Source organism: Pelmatolapia mariae, linkage group LG2 (assembly GCF_036321145.2).
Source record: "Pelmatolapia mariae isolate MD_Pm_ZW linkage group LG2, Pm_UMD_F_2, whole genome shotgun sequence".
NCBI lineage: Eukaryota > Metazoa > Chordata > Actinopteri > Cichliformes > Cichlidae > Pelmatolapia > Pelmatolapia mariae.
Genome location: NC_086228.1, coordinates 7,232,362 through 7,244,894, shown reverse-complemented (window position 1 = coordinate 7,244,894; position 12,533 = coordinate 7,232,362). Strand labels below are relative to the sequence as shown.

The 12,533-nt window shown below is 42.6% G+C and overlaps 1 long non-coding RNA gene across 1 annotated transcript; it reads left to right on the top strand.

Moving 5' to 3' along the window:
* The first annotated feature begins 1,441 nt into the window (after positions 1–1,441).
* LOC135932142 (uncharacterized) lies at positions 1,442–2,925 on the top strand. The gene is made up of 4 exons (XR_010573290.1): positions 1,442–1,535; positions 2,191–2,302; positions 2,616–2,704; positions 2,818–2,925. It is a non-coding gene; the product is annotated as an uncharacterized LOC135932142 (long non-coding RNA).
* The last annotated feature ends 9,608 nt before the right edge of the window (positions 2,926–12,533 follow it).

The window sequence follows — 12,533 nt, the reverse complement described above, 5'->3', positions numbered from 1 at the left end:
CAAATTGTTTTTATGTGTTAGGCTACGTCCACACGTACACGGGTATTTTTGAAAACGGAGATTTTCCGTTTTCGTTTTAAAAAATAATCCCGTCCACACGTAAACGCAGAAATGAAGGAAAACGCTGCTAGGAACATGCCAAAGCAACAGGTGGCGATATATTCCTAACCGTGTAGAAATGTTGGCCAATCAGAAGTCTAGAAGCCTCGGTGGGAAATGGTAAAAAAAGATGGGGCATAGAAGCAGAACTGAGTCCTAAACGTCTCCAGTCAGTGCCCTACAGGTGGAGATGGGAGAAATGCCCCTAGATCTTAGGAGGAAGCAAGTATCTGTGAATTACTGGGTTCATCTTGGTGGTCATGGTGACGCACATCCCACAAAGGAGGTACTTTTGGAATATTGGGAGTATGGAAGGAGTCAGAAGGATCATTTTGGAAAGGTGGGGAATCAGTGGGCTAAGGAGTGTCATGTGTATGACCTTAAAATCTGTCCTGCAGTAGTGTTCCCTGTTGTTCCTCCATGGTTATTGGAGACCCCTCCTGTGGACTGGTACTTGCTGGATCTGAAGAGAAAATTGAAAGGAAGAGTCCATCTTGTTTCGGCATTTCATTTTCACAGCTCGACTGAATACCCTGAGTGTATTCATGTGTTCACGGATGGTGCTAAAAGTCCAGATACTGGAATTACAGGGTTTGGAATAGCAGTTCCGTCAAAAAATATTGAAATAAACAGACGCACTTCGGATGGACTGGCAGTGTACACGGTTGAAATGGTAGCAATTTTGGTAGCATTGAAATGGGTAGAGTGTTCAAAAATCAGGCAGGTGGTAGTATGTTCTGACTCGGCAGCTGTTCTTTCAAGTCTACAATCATTTTGTTCGAAGACAAGGCAGGGTATGCTGTTTACTATTCTGGAGACTATACCCAGATAGCAAAACGACATTGAATCTATGTTGATTTTTCATCCGAACCGTCGTATATGGTCGGGGTTGAAATGCCAATGTTGTAACAACATTGAAATACTGTGGTAAACCAACGGTCTTACTATAGAGACGTTGTAACGATGTTGATTCACCGTTGTTTTTTTGTCATTGATATTTGATCTATTTATAGTCGACCAGGTGACAACAACAACGTCGAGAAAACGTCTATTTATAGTTGACGATCATTCGGCTCCGGTCACCATCAAAAACCATCGATTTGTAGTTGAGCATTAAATTGCATTGCAACTGATCGGGTATAAAGTACCAGAGAAAGTAGATTTATTGTTCATTTGTTATCAATGACTTGGTCTAGTTCACCAGCTTTAAAAAATCGTGTCTACGTGCAATTTATGTATAGTTGACCGGGAAATTAAAGCAGCGATCACTTGGACTATTCCGCAGCACCCCTCTCACATTGGTACACCCCCCCCCCCTCCCCCGGTATTCATTGTCTTGTACAGTAGAGCGGGACATTTAATTTACTCTCAGCGGAATTGACCGGAGAAGGCATCAGTTCATGCACTGCACTGGCCCGCACCACGATTAGTATAAGGTAAGAATGAATGATTTTTTTTTCCTACTCGGTATTTCCATGTTTGCATTTGAATAACAGTAAAAAAAAAAACTTGTTAATGTTGTACATTAACAAGTTTTTTAAATTGTGTCTACTTCTTACAATCTGGCAACAAATAAATTGCACTGCGAACAAAGTATATCAACAAAGAAAACATTTTCGTTTCATAATTTCTTCGTTATATTCATTTACAAAGCTAGCTTTAACGCTTCGAGGTTTCCTTTGTTCTTGCCGTCGCCTCGGCGCTTGACCCAGACTTTCGCTCTGTAGTTGCTTAGTACTACAAAAAATTCTAAATCTGTGATATATGATTGATAAACGTAAAGTTAACTGTATAAACGTGTTCAATGACTTTGTTACTTTTGATGATTGGAGAGCACTCGCTTCAATTCGCACACGAAAACTTTAGACTCAGTTTGAAAGCTCACGCAGCATGCCCACGTGACTGTACGTTGCACGCTCAACTAACTTTAAGTTGCACGCGTACATGACTTTCCGTTTGTGCCTTGAATAATGAATAAGGCTACGTCCACACGTACCAGCGTATTTTTGAAACCGCTGATTTTTCTATGCGTTTGCACCTTTTGTCCACACGTAATGTATGTCTGGCCGTACATTGTGTTTGTATTTCCAGGCACATTTCACGAAGCAGAACGCAGTCTTCAGAGATATCCACGTGAACGCTGTGATACGTCTGACCTTCAGTCCGAAGAAGAAACCCAGACCAGTCTTAAAAGAAAGCACAAGTAAAACCTTTATATTCACTACCATTTAACTTTGATTGTTAAGTATTTATGATCTTGTCTTTTATACATATCTGTGGTGCTTGCATACTGCAATATCACCACATAATATAGTCCAAAAAGTGGAAGTTTGTAAACTTTTTAAAAATGCAAAGCCGTGTACACTTGTGCACTTCAAAAATTCATTGTATGCTGTACCTTCTTGCACGTCTCTGTTTCCTGTGTGTGTTGTTAGAAATCAAACTAACTTTAGGAAACAATATGCCAAAAGCATATTTACAATTACTTAAGACCGTTTTTAATTTCTTTTCTTTAGACCAAATCCCCTGTACACATATACGGACTCAGAGGATGAGCAGCCTACAAAAAAACGGTTTCCCCAGGCCCCTCGAGTGAAAATACCAGGTAATAAAATACTGTCTAGTGTCTGTGTACATATCTGTGTCTGACACAAGGAAACTTTTTTGACAAGTTGTCTGTATTCTTAAATACTTAAAAAATTATCTTTTTCTAAACAGCCCTCATCACTCCGCAGTCTGCCCCCCAGCCCACTGATAGCAACCATCATAATGCCCCACCCAGCTTCCGGCACCTTTCGCCACTCCGGCACAAACCGACACAGCTTTGCGATCTCGCCAGCATGCAGAGTCTGATGTCTTCCCTATAGATGGTATGCTTTTAAAAAAGCTTTAAAGCTGCATCACAATGTCATTGTACTCTTATCTAAAAAAAACCAAACCTAATTTATACTCCTGAATGTCATCTTGTTGTGATTTTTTTTTTCTGTAGATTCCAGAGACTCTGTGAAGCCACTATTGCAAGGCAAGTTTGAAAATCTTGGAATTTCACAGTTTACATGGTATAACAAATATATGTGACAGGCAAAAACTAGTAAACACTTTTAGCAGTTACAAGAACTAACAAATGAATATCCAACAAAAGTGAATAGAAATACATTGCACTGCCAATACTTTGGTTTATTCTTTGTATGACTTGAAAATCAGGCTTTAGGGAAAACTAAATGACATGTTTCTATCATCAATTACATGAAGTAAACACACAAGCACTTGCATACACATTTAAGACATGAGACACGCTAATTCCATCTCATAAAATGTGTCTATAGGTGAGACGCTTTGCGTTGATTGGTGCTGCTGGACCACACTGGAGGTGCGAGTCCGCCGTGTAATGGTTTATGCCATTACAAAGGAGCTGGCGTCTGTACTCAACTGGGCAGGGGAAAAAAAACAAGGACCAGACAAAGCAAAAAAGGGCATTTAAAGAGACAGCGCTGTGCAGATGCATATTTGGTAAGTTTTAACATTTATTGTAGTTTTATGAGCCTAAAGTGAACAATAAAGGGATCAATTGATGTGCTGGGTGCATTTCACATTTCCTATGTCTGTTTTTTGCTATATTACTTTGTCTTTCTTAATAACAAGACTTTCATGTCCGGTTAATCTGGAGATGGAGTCTTTGGTCTTCGGCTTGTTTTGTCCTCGGGTTGTACACTTTGTACAGCCCGAGGACCCCATGTTTTCTTTTTTTTTTTTTTAAAGGATACACTGCACACCATGCTAAGACATATCACATTTTCAGCTTATAGCTCTTTGGGAATCAAATGCGGCAGTTTGCTGATTTCTGCCTGGTGACTTTCATGTTTATCAGCCTAGGAGTTTACATACTTTCTCCCTGCTGAAGACAATTAACAAGAGCTTATTCATGTGCTCTAATTCCCTTTTTTTTGTGTGTGTGTCTATTTTTTGTCCTAGATGGCCTGGCGCAGCAGGTAGGGGCGAACTCTATGTCTGAGTTGGTCTTTGCTCAAGCAGTCCAGAAATGGCTCAGATATGCTCCAGATCGTACGGGTGGCACGCAGGACACACATCATCCATCCCCATCCCGGAGTAAATAATAAAAAGTGACGTGAAACATAGAAATGTAAATAGGAAACTTTGTCTTTTAATAAAGTATTTTGCAAATGATACATGTCTATTGACCTTTTTTGGTTTTTTGGTTTTTTTCAATAAAAAGCAACTGTGCGAAAGAGGTGGAAAATCAATACCATATCTCAACAGTGTTTCAATGTCAACAGTGTTAGAAAATATAACGTCGAATCAATGTCAGGTTTCAACAGTGATTCAACATCAAAACCTGACGTTGTTTCAACGTTAAAAATGGGTGCAAGAGTGATGTTGGGTCAACGTCACACTTCAACGTTGCTTCAATGACGTCGCCTGATATTGACTCAACATTGTTTCAATGTTTCCTTGCTATCTGGGTAAGCAGAATAAGGTGTTGTGGTGGCAATATTCACTTTCTTTGGGTGCCAGCTCATGTAGGAATCAGTGGAAATGAAAAGGTGGATAGGTTGGCAAAAGGAGCATTGACTAAAAATAGGACTGAGATGGAAATTAAAAGCAGCGGATCTGAAGCAAAAGGTATTGTTTGGAGGCAGGTTGTTCAGACGTGGCAGAAGCGGTGGGATTCTGGGAGTAAGGGCAGGCACTTGTATCATTTTAAGAAGGAGGTGGCAGGGCGTAGGTTGTATAGGGGTAATAGGAGAGAAGAGGTGGTCATTACCAGGCTTAGACTGGGACATTGTGCATTAAATAAAACACTACAGGTGATAGGAGAACATGAGACGGGGCTTTGTGGAGTGTGCCAGGAGGAGGAGGAGACGGTAGAGCATGTAATACTGCGGTGCAAGGGTTATGATGTGGAGAGGAAAGTTCTGCAGAATAGATTGAAGGAGCGGGGAATTGGGGACTTTAATCTGAAGAGTGTGTTGGAGGGTAGTAGGGCACAGGTGAGGGAACTGGTGGGGTTTCTGAAGGTTATAGGTGTTTATGAAAGAGTGTAAGGTTTTGGGTTTTTTTTAAATACAGATTGTAAGCTCACTGTCTGACCCATATTCCGGAACAGTAGGAGGCGGTAATGCTCCTTTACGTTGGTTGCCAACCGCCGTTAAACACAAAGAAGAAGAAGAAGAGAACCGAGTCCTATGTGTGGAGGGACAGTAACTGCGTGTGTATATGTAAGCATTTAAACACTGCAGAGAGTACAATTAACAGTATTGTAGAAATTCATTTCACCGAAACAATAACGTGGCGCACACCTTTGACGCTGCGTTTTCTCCGTTTTCCTCGTCCACACGTAAATGCAAAAACTGAGTTTTCGAAAATATCCACCCTGGCAGGCGTTTTTAGAAATCTCCGTTTTCAGTGACCGAAAACGCCGTTTACGTGTGGACGAAAGGTGCAAACGCATAGAAAAATCTCCGTTTTCAAAAATACCCGGGTACGTGTGGACGTAGCCTTAATCTGTGAAAGTGTCATGGTCCTGGGTCTTTTGACCAGTGTCTCAGGTTATTGTATTCTGCTTTACTTCCCTCAGTCTCGTCAGCTGGGATTTCCTCCCAGCTGTGTCTCCCTCCTGCCTCTCATTCCCTGATTGCCCTGTGTGTATTTAAGCCCTGTGTTCTCTGTTGTGCGTTGCTAGTTTGTCTGTGTGGTTCCCCTGCATCTGTCTATGTCTCCCTGCAGCACTGTTTGTGTCTCAAGGTTTCAGGTTTGTTTTGTTCTTAGTTCTCCAAGTTTAGGTTTTGTCAGTTCTGTTCTCGTCGCCCTTTTGTTGTATGTCATCCTGCTGAATAAAGCTCACTCACATCAGCATTACCTGCATCTTGGGCCCATTAATAATTCCCACATGGCTTGCCTCGCAAACCGTGACAGAAAGCCTATAAAACACCACATATTTACAAAATGAAAACATAGTTCACTAAAAAAAGGGACAACTTTTATGTCTTTTTTTTTTGTTTTTTAGTAATTCCATAATTGGTTCTGCAAAGGGTTAGCTGCTTATCATTTGAGTTGTACTCTCAGGGGGCTGGGTCTGTGACCCAAATGTTTGAGTTTATTTTGTGTTTTTGATTTCTTATGTTATATTGGAAAAACGTTAAGTTCTTGTGTTGTTATTTTTAGTTTGGGATTAGTTGAGTTTTAGTCTAGTTTATGTTTCACCTATGCCTCCTTATTTATGAGACACATGCAAAGTCAATCTTTGTAACAGGTTTGCAGACTTAATCACGTGTCTGTGGGTACAACGTCACGTGGAACAGCAGGAATGCTTTTGTTTCTCTAACGTCAATAACAATGTTCACATGCACATTTTCAAAACAATCATAGGAGATACAGGGTGCAGCTGTAGCTCACTGACCAGCCTTTAAGACCATTTAACAATTTAACTGAATGTTTTTGTTTTTTTCAGATAACATTCAAGACTCTGACACCAAAGACAAAACAAGCTCAGTAAAAGCAGCTGGAAATGAAATCCAGTGTGCCTCCGACATGACAGACACTGGTGTCTTTTTGTGGACAGCTTCAGTTTGTTTCAAAGTTCAGTATACACAATAATTGTTCCAAGATATTTGTAAGACTGAACATATTTTACTGTCTGAGTCTTATTTTTGTGACCTTTTGTTTACGAGTGTATTTTATAAGCCAGTGATCAGATCATTTGTGCTAGAAAAGTTTAGTTGGAAACCAGGGCTCATCACACCATCTAACACTGGGTTGGTCTCATTGTCCTGGAGCTGAATGGCAATAACAAAGTCATCTGCATACTTTATAATGGCCCACTGCTCTGCTCTGACACTTACTTGTGCACAGGATAAATAAGTGTGAGAGCACAGATCCTTGTAGGGAGCTGCTGATGATCTTGATCGGACATAAGTCCATTTATATCAACTGTTTGAGTCCTGTCAGTTAAAAAGTCAAGAATCCAGCCATCAAGATTGAGTATGTTGAGGGCTGAAGACAAATCAACAAACATTAATTGAATATGAGAATCTTTTTACTCTGAGTGTTCATCGATTAGTTTGACAAAGATTATATGGTTTACAAACAAACTGTATGGAGTTAAGCACATGTTCAGTTTGCCTTAAAATCTATCTTGAACCATTTTCATCAAGACCAATGTAATGGTAGCATTTCCACCTAATATAAAGAGAAGACCGCATGAAAGTAAATACAGAAGGATCACTGCAAAGTGCAAACACCTCATAAACCTCAAGAATAGAAAGGTTGGAGTAATTGTGCTGGTTCAGACATTCCAGTTCTGGACAAACATTCTTTGGTCAGATAAGATTGAGCTCAACCTTTACCAGAATGGTACATTCATTTTCAGTAACATACATACATAGACTGAATCTCACAACATCTCCCCCTTTAACAAAAGTACTTTAAACATAGAAGAACAGTGTTGTCAGAACGCTGGACATCACAGAGGTAGATTACCCTCAGTCCTGATAAGGGATTATTCTGCCCTTAGAACATAGAAGGAGACAGTCCTCAGTCTCTGAAACTGAGAGGGACTTTGATCTCTCATCCACCAGGAAGTCACCCTCACAGGGCCTCACCCCGGGATAGGGCTTGACGATACCTGGCTTACTGGTGGTTCTTGGGGAGTAGCCGCCCCTCTAGTTGGAGAACTGCAGTCCTGCTGCTGCGTAGCTGGAATGACGCTCTGTTGCTGCTCCTCAGGATCAGCCATTCCTGGGAAGGTGTCGTCTGTTGCAGCGGGTCATGTCCCCATTGGCCATCTCCACCAAGTAGGATATTGGCTCCTTAGACTGGTGACCTTGGCTGGAGTCATCCACCCTTTATCTCCGTCAAGCTGGCTGCGACATCCTGGCCTGGGAGAAGCTCAGGAAGTGGATGAATTGAATGTCTGCGGTTCTAGAAGAATCTGTAAGAGTCCTTAGCTGGAGCATCCCTTTGGCACACCGTGTCCCTATTGATTGGACTGGGCAAAAATGTATTTTCAAGTACTGGGATGGTGGTGGTGACATCCTGTTATAAGTTGAGCTGGGCTTGCACCGGTTGCCCCACTTGGTGTAGAGCAGTAACTCATTAAGGCTAAGCAGGGGTCAGGCTGTTTGAAAATGTACTTGGCCATTTGGACAGCTCTTTCAGCATCTCCATTTGACTGGGAGTAATGAGGGCTTGATGTAGTGTGGGTGAAGCCATAACTCAGTTTGAAGTCTCAGAACTCTGATGATGTGAACTGCGTCCCATTATCCCTGACCAGTTCTAATGAGACGCCCCATGTAACGAACGTGTTTATGTTTGTTATGACCTGTCTGCTGGTAGTGGCAGTGAGGGAAGCAATCTCAATGTCTCTTGAAAAATAATCAACAACGACAAGAAAGTTCTTACCCTCCAACTCGCACAGGTTGGCTGCAATCTTTTGCCAGGGGCCGTTGGGCAGAGGAGTTGTCACGAGGGATTCCCGTCGCTGTGTAGGTTTGTGCTCTCTGCAGAAGTTGCATGACCTCACTTTGTGTGTTATTTGAAGTCCAATGTTGGGCCACCACACTGTTGATTTTAAGCGCTCTCTACATTTAGTTAGTCCTTGGTGGCCTTCATGTAGTTGATTAAGTACACCGGGTCTGAGTGCTGTGGGAATTACAATGCAATCATGGTAGAGCACTAGACCCATCTGATTCTGAAAGGTGGATTCTGGCTGCATAGAAGCCTTGCAGTGGTGAGCTCTTCACCATCCTCTGAGGCCATCCCTGTCTGATGAAGGTGATTGCTTTTTGAAGCTATGGGTCCATCCATGTGGCACTGCAAATTTCCTCCAACTTCTGTGACTTGATAGGTTTGCTACTCACCACATTGCTCACATATGCCTTGACTGGCTATCTGTCTCAGGCTGGCAGTCTCCATGTAGTGCAGCGGTCCCCAACCCCTGGGCCACGGACCGGTGTCAGTCCGTGAGTTGGTTGGTACCGGGCTGCGAGAGTCGGGACTTGGATGTAAAATGTTATGGTTTTTCAGGGTTTTTATCATTGACTCGGTTTCCCTGGGTCTTTTCCCGTGTTGTAGTTGTGTGTCTTATTTTGAAAGAAATATTTACATGTTCTTGTGAAAACAGGTGCGGCTGTGGATAACATTTTTCTTTGGGACACTGCTTATCGAACTTTCGTATAACCAGATCATACTCAAACTGCGGACTTGGCCTGGCTTCCGTAGCAGCAGGAAATACAAATGAGCCATATATTGGTTCAGCATCTCTCCCTATGGAGTAAAGAAGGGAGTTCACCTGCACTTCGCCACTCTCTATTCCAAGTTTTGACGCCACTCAAAAACTGGAAAATCTCTGCCGTCATATTGGCCACTCTGCCGGCTGTGTAAAGTTGAAAAAGTTAGCATTCATTAGCTTCACGGTGTTTATGCTATGGTAACTGTTTTGAGATTTGTTTATTATGTCCTAGTAAGGCTACTATAGGGTCGGCCACGGGAGATAGCTAGGTAACAGTCTATATGTGTATATTACTGAAAATGGATGTAGCCACGTACACTGCTGCTACAGTTCAAGAAAAAGCAGTTAGTGCTAAAGATACCCTGTCTTATTACCTCATATATGGTGTCAGAATTAAAAAACTGAGCTTTAAAATGAATAGTGATGATAAGGTTGAGGTCCAAATTTAGCCATCTCTTCCTCTAAGTCCTTAATTCTGCCACCATAGATTTTTGGACGCCTCCCAAGCTAATATTTCTAGGTGTGTGGTGTGTGCACCTGCTAAGTAAACATTGGCCACAGCACCATTTCAACTGACAGATAATGGTCCAGCTAGCCTAGCATGTGTACTGCAGTTGTTTAGAAGCACTTCACTGCCCCTGAGTGAGACCTGTGAATCTCTGCATTATTAGACTGGTGACCTTGGCTGGAGTCATCCACCCTTTATCTCCGTCAAGCTGGCTGCGACATCCTGGCCTGGGAGAAGCTCAGGAAGTGGATGAATTGAATGTCTGCGGTTCTAGAAGAATCTGTAAGAGTCCTTAGCTGGAGCATCCCTTTGGCACACCGTGTCCCTATTGATTGGACTGGGCAAAAATGTGTTTTCAAGTACTGGGATGGTGGTGGTGACATCCTGTTATAAGTTGAGCTGGGCTTGCACCGGTTGCCCCACTTGGTGTAGAGCAGTAACTCATTAAGGCTAAGCAGGGGTCAGGCTGTTTGAAAATGTACTTGGCCATTTGGACAGCTCTTTCAGCATCTCCATTTGACTGGGAGTAATGAGGGCTTGATGTAGTGTGGGTGAAGCCATAACTCAGTTTGAAGTCTCAGAACTCTGATGATGTGAACTGCGTCCCATTATCCCTGACCAGTTCTAATGAGACGCCCCATGTAACGAACGTGTTTATGTTTGTTATGACCTGTCTGCTGGTAGTGGCAGTGAGGGAAGCAATCTCAATGTCTCTTGAAAAATAATCAACAACGACAAGAAAGTTCTTACCCTCCAACTCGCACAGGTTGGCTGCAATCTTTTGCCAGGGGCCGTTGGGCAGAGGAGTTGTCACGAGGGATTCCCGTCGCTGTGTAGGTTTGTGCTCTCTGCAGAAGTTGCATGACCTCACTTTGTGTGTTATTTGAAGTCCAATGTTGGGCCACCACACTGTTGATTTTAAGCGCTCTCTACATTTAGTTAGTCCTTGGTGGCCTTCATGTAGTTGATTAAGTACACCGGGTCTGAGTGCTGTGGGAATTACAATGCAATCATGGTAGAGCACTAGACCCATCTGATTCTGAAAGGTGGATTCTGGCTGCATAGAAGCCTTGCAGTGGTGAGCTCTTCACCATCCTCTGAGGCCATCCCTGTCTGATGAAGGTGATTGCTTTTTGAAGCTATGGGTCCATCCATGTGGCACTGCAAATTTCCTCCAACTTCTGTGACTTGATAGGTTTGCTACTCACCACATTGCTCACATATGCCTTGACTGGCTATCTGTCTCAGGCTGGCAGTCTCCATGTAGTGCAGCGGTCCCCAACCCCTGGGCCACGGACCGGTGTCAGTCCGTGAGTTGGTTGGTACCGGGCTGCGAGAGTCGGGACTTGGATGTAAAATGTTATGGTTTTTCAGGGTTTTTATCATTGACTCGGTTTCCCTGGGTCTTTTCCCGTGTTGTAGTTGTGTGTCTTATTTTGAAAGAAATATTTACATGTTCTTGTGAAAACAGGTGCGGCTGTGGATAACATTTTTCTTTGGGACACTGCTTATCGAACTTTCGTATAACCAGATCATACTCAAACTGCGGACTTGGCCTGGCTTCCGTAGCAGCAGGAAATACAAATGAGCCATATATTGGTTCAGCATCTCTCCCTATGGAGTAAAGAAGGGAGTTCACCTGCACTTCGCCACTCTCTATTCCAAGTTTTGACGCCACTCAAAAACTGGAAAATCTCTGCCGTCATATTGGCCACTCTGCCGGCTGTGTAAAGTTGAAAAAGTTAGCATTCATTAGCTTCACGGTGTTTATGCTATGGTAACTGTTTTGAGATTTGTTTATTATGTCCTAGTAAGGCTACTATAGGGTCGGCCACGGGAGATAGCTAGGTAACAGTCTATATGTGTATATTACTGAAAATGGATGTAGCCACGTACACTGCTGCTACAGTTCAAGAAAAAGCAGTTAGTGCTAAAGATACCCTGTCTTATTACCTCATATATGGTGTCAGAATTAAAAAACTGAGCTTTAAAATGAATAGTGATGATAAGGTTGAGGTCCAAATTTAGCCATCTCTTCCTCTAAGTCCTTAATTCTGCCACCATAGATTTTTGGACGCCTCCCAAGCTAATATTTCTAGGTGTGTGGTGTGTGCACCTGCTAAGTAAACATTGGCCACAGCACCATTTCAACTGACAGATAATGGTCCAGCTAGCCTAGCATGTGTACTGCAGTTGTTTAGAAGCACTTCACTGCCCCTGAGTGAGACCTGTGAATCTCTGCATTATTTGTAGCCAGCTGTAAAATCATAACCCACTTCAAATGCTGAAACTTATCATGAAAATTACACCTGCTTTTATAAGAATGGGCAAGGTCAGAACCTGCATGACCTAAGCTGCTGCAGCATCACCTATGATGTGACACGAGCCAATTCTCTTTATCAGAGGATTGGTTTGTTAATCGTACCACCAGAAGGGCTGATGTGTGGTTGCTTTGCAGGGATCATAAGCTGATCGCTAGATTCCCCTCTGAATGGAAAGGAACCTGTGCGCTAGCTTCTCTAATCATGCCTTTCTGAATCTAAAGAGGGAGTGTATTTAAAGACCATGAGTCATAAGAGGACATAAAGTACAGAATATAACAATGTTCTAACAGTGGGTAGGTGTGGAAGGCTTAAGTACAGAAATCCAGCCACTCCCAAAGTTGATGAAAAGAACAGC